Genomic DNA, 5,043 nt, shown 5'->3' with positions numbered 1-5,043 from the left:
TCCATGGCCCCCATAGGAGCCACGACCATATGAGTTGCCTCGGCCTCGACCAAACGAGTTTCGGCCTCGACCACCACGTCCATGCCATTTTCCATGACCACGGCCATGTTGGCTATCACTCTGGACATGGTTCGACTCTTTCTTAGCCTCTACGATCGCATGTGCCTCAGGTAATGGGTTTGTTCCAGGAGGTCTCAATTCACTGTTCCTCATCAACAGTTCATTGTTTTGCTCAGCAAGCAAAAGACAAGAGATCAGATTAGCATAAGTAGAGAAGCCCTTCTCACGGTACTGTTGTTGTAACAACACATTGCTTGTGTGGAAGGTGGAAAAAGTTTTCTCAAGCATATCCTTATCCGTTATATTCTCACCACACAGTTTCAATTTTGAAACTATTTTAAACAGGGCCGAGTTATACTCATCCACGGACTTGAAGTCCTAGATTCTGAGATTCCTCCAATCATATCTAGCCTTTGGTAATAACACCGTTCTCTGGTGATCATATCTCGTTTTCAACTCTGTCCAAAGGTCTAGAGGATTCTCAATAGTTAAATACTGATCTTTGAGACTCTCAATGAGATGATGGTTTATAATCAATATAGCGCTGTATCTATCTTTCTCACTTGCATTATTGCCCTCGGTGATACATTCACCGAGTCCCTTGGATTTCAGGATGATCTTAGCATCAAGTGCCCATTGCAAGTAATTATCTCCAGAGAGATTTAGGGCAGCAAAATCCAAGTTGTTGATTTTCGACATCTGAAATTATATGTTTCCATCTTAGGATTATAATGTTCAATGTTCTATATGATGCAATCAAGATAAGCTAAACAGATATGCAACAAGCCGCACAGCCAAAAGAGATATGATGCATACGGGTATGATGGAAACGCAAGCCGCACGGCCAAGACAAGGGATGATCAATCTTATCAAGCGGTTTCTTTATGATCTTAATGCAATCGGTTATTCATCCTAGCAAGACGGTTTCTAAGAGATCATGGAAACATGAAACCTCAATCAAATAATCAAGCAATGCATCAAGGGATTTAGTTACTATCAACCTAACCATCATATTCAATGCGATTAATGCAATTAGGGTTTCAATATTAACAAGGCCGGTCAGATTAAGTTTTAAACAAGATGAGAACAACTTAAACCTAGGCGATTTCCTAAACCTTAATTCATTCAATTGGATCATCAATTCAAACAACCAAATTTAAGAATGAGTTTAATCAATCCTAGCAATCGGTTCTATGTGATTATAATCATATTCAAAACATTCAATCACATAAACAATCAAATCAATTTCGATTTCAAATTAGGGTTTGCATGGTATGCAAGGTGCATATATGCGGCTAGGCTTTAGGTTATTAGGGTTTCAATTTAGATCAAGCAATTAGATTCAAATTCAAGTTTTAGGGTTTGGATCTATTGCCTTAGGGTTTGGTTATTAGGTTTAGTTTTACCTTAACCTCAAGACGGGTTGAATGGACCTCCAACTAGAGAAGAGTCACGAGCTGAGCTGAGATCGTCGCGTGCTGGAGCGGACTGAGGTCGTCTATCGCGAACGGGAGCAAGCTGCTATCGGGTCGCGTCGAACAGGCTGGGATTGTGTCTCGCGAACGAGCTGAGGTCGCAAGCTGGGGATCAGACTGAGGTCGCGTGCTGAGATCGGGAACGCCTTGAGTATGAGGTTCTAGGTTCTTGATCAGATTAGGGTTCGTCGTCGGGTTTAGGGTTTATCGCCGTTAGGGTTTAGGGTTCGAGTCTCAGGACTTTAGCTTAGGGTTCTTAGAGTAATCGTGCTGATAACGTGTTGTGAAACAAGAGAATAGAATCCGTATGTTTCTGTTATTATTCATAAACATAAGGAACCCTTTATATATAGGGAATTACACCGTCATAGAATAAATGAAAGACTAGAGAAAGGAAATACAAATATGGAAATAGTACAAATCATAAACCAAGAGATAAAAGGAAACTAGGGTTTGGCCGACTCTCTCTCTAGGCGCCGACTCTCTCTCTCTCTCTCTCATGGCCGCCGACTCTCTCTATCTCTAAGTATGGGCCGGTTATGGACATCCACAATATGATTTATAACAAAGATAGATATGTTTGCGTAAAAACGTTTAGTGGTTAAGCTAACGCGCTACATTAAAGTTCATCAAATATTTGGGGACCACTGGGACAAAAAAATATTCGTGGGTAGGATTAGCATTTTGAAGTTTAAACTTATGATTACTTCTAACAAAATAAAGCTGTCAAGATATGAGACGAATAACCCATACTTTAAATTATATAACCCAAAAGTATAGAGGAATAACGTAATTGATGATCAAGACTCAAGAGTCAAACAGTTGCAAGATGAAATTGATCAATTGACATTGGACCAACGTTGGGGCTTTATGAGCAATTGCATAACTAAGACTTATGGGCCTATGTGTTGTTCTTGGATCCGAAAATTGCATTTTTATTCATATTTCGTTCGTTAATCTGGTAATAACAGGATAACACACCGAAACATCAAAATCATCAGATCTTTTTTGTGTGGACGTCAAAATTGTTTTTTTTTTTAACGTCAAAATTGTTGAGAGGATAATGGAGAACACAAAACCCATAAAATGAAAAATATTAAGAATCTTGAAGCTCCTATCTAGGGATGGCAATTGATGTACTGGACCGCGGACCTTCACAACCCGCAAAATAACAGGCCTTGCGGGATGAGTTTGTTCGGAACCGGGCTTGAAACGGGAAAGCCCGCAGCGATGTGGCTATTCACTGAGAGACGAAGGGGGTGATGGTAGGTAATACTAACTGATGTGGCTTTGTGTATTTATACGCCTTATTTTAAAATTTAACTAATTAATTAATATAATGATTTTTGAAGGTTTTATACTGTTGACAACTATACTTGCCTCTCGCCGTAAGGAGATTGATACTTGTCTCTTGAAACTTGGTCTTCAAACCACCATCTATAGCTTATGGTGGGAGAGGAAAAGTATACAGCACCATGGTCACCCCCAGAGCGCAGGCCACATGGTTCGTATTAGTGATAAGACCATCAAGAACATGATCTCTTCTCTGCGATGCCAACGGCCATCTTTCTATAGGATATGATGCAACGTTGGCTTGGACACACACATAGTCGAAAATGCTCTGTTTCGTCGATTGATTGTGTTCATTATTGAAAACATAAATTTCAAAGGCCTGTAACTTTTATTGTTGATAGTCAATTTAAAATTTTAGCAAAAAAAGACAATTGCACTGTTATATTTATTTACATTTTTATGATTAGCGTATATTTTTTATAAGATTCATGGTTTTTAATTGGTTAATTATGTATTTAGAGAAATTATTTGGGTTCACCCCCTAGGGTGAACCTCTAGGTTCACCAACCAATAATGGTTGAGTATTTGATATTTGATATCTTTTAAAAAAAGAAATAAAATTGAATATCCAAATTAGATTATATTTTTAAAATAAAATAATAAAAATACATAAAAATAGTTACAAAAATTAAATTAATTAATATTGTTAAATCTTCAGCAAAATACTAAACTCTATACCCTAAATCCTAAACCCTAAACGTTAAACCTTAAACTTTGGATAAACTCTAAACCGTTGGAAAATCTTAAACCCTAAATCATACATTAAAAACTAAATTTTACTAACACTAAACCCTAAATCCTAATCACTAAACCCTAAACCCTTGGGTAAACCCTAAACCCTTGGGTACACTCTGAACCCTTGGATAAATCATAAACTCTAGGGTTTAATTTTAAATATTTTTGATTTAGTGTTTATGATTTATCCAAGAGTTCAGGGTTTATCCAAGGGTTTAGGGTTTAGTGATTAGGGTTTAGGTTTTAGTGTTATTAAGATTTAATTTTTAATGTATGATTTAGGGTTTAAAATTTTCTAATGGTTTACGGTTTATCCAAGATTTAAGGTTTATAATTTAGGGTTTGGAGTTTAGGATTTAGTATATAGGATTTAGTATTTTGCTAAAAGTTTATCAATATTTATTTATTTATTTTTTGTAACTATTTTTATGTATTTTTATTGTTTTATTTTAAAAATATAATCTTATTTGGAAATTCAATTTTGTTTCTTTTTTTAAAAGATATCAAATATCAAATACTCAAACACTATTGGTTGGTGAATCTAGAGGTTCACCCTAGGGAGTGAACCCAAGAATTTCTCATGTATTTATATCTGTTTAGGGATAAAATATTTTACATTTATTTAAAATAACAACAAATAACTTTAGATTCTATATACATATTACGATTAAATATTAAAATATGCTAAAACATTTAATACAAATAAAATTTATAAAGTTTATTGAACTTATATATCTATATTATTAAAAGAGAAGTAACCATTAAAAAATACCCTCAAGTTTTCTAACTTATTTACACTTCCATGCCACCGAGAGTTAAATTAAACTACCTATTTTAATGCTTGTATTTTCCAGTTAAATTAATGAGTTTTCTTTAATCAAATTTAAATTTAATGTCATTAAATGAACCTACCTATTTTAATGATTGTCTTTTCTTGTTAAATTAATGAGTTTTCCTTAATGAAATTTAAACTTAATGTCATTAAATGAACCTAAAAATACATCATATTTAACGTAGCTTATTACGGACGAGTACAGCCCAATAATGAACTTGAATTTTATTTTTACGAAAACGTGAATCACTTGACTTATGTAATATTTAAAATATATTTACAATATAACAAATGCATATAACCTACATATACTTTAGTTTAAAATGATCATGCTCAAGTTTTATATAGTCAACTTACATCATGCATCGATCGATGTACAATAGTCAAACCACCTATAGTTTTCGTTTTCTTTATAGGATGTATCAACCAACCAATCATCCCACTGATTTTCTAAGCTTTATAAAAAACAAATCAATAAATACAAACTCAAAATCCAATATCTTCTATTAATCAAAACATAATATCTTCAAAGTCGTATCTTTAATGTACCTATTAAATATAGAAACTGTAATCATAATTACACTAATT

The 5,043-nt window shown here is 34.2% G+C and overlaps 1 long non-coding RNA gene across 1 annotated transcript; it reads left to right on the top strand.

Annotated features, from left to right (window-relative positions):
* Positions 1 to 1,907: 1,907 nt before the first annotated feature.
* Positions 1,908 to 3,335, top strand: LOC106399548. The gene is made up of 2 exons (XR_001280047.3): positions 1,908 to 2,800; positions 2,888 to 3,335. It is a non-coding gene; the product is annotated as an uncharacterized LOC106399548 (long non-coding RNA).
* The last annotated feature ends 1,708 nt before the right edge of the window (positions 3,336 to 5,043 follow it).

The sequence above is a fragment of the Brassica napus genome, chromosome C2 (assembly GCF_020379485.1).
Source record: "Brassica napus cultivar Da-Ae chromosome C2, Da-Ae, whole genome shotgun sequence".
Lineage (NCBI taxonomy): Eukaryota > Viridiplantae > Streptophyta > Magnoliopsida > Brassicales > Brassicaceae > Brassica > Brassica napus.
This window is presented reverse-complemented; position numbering and strand designations above follow the sequence as displayed.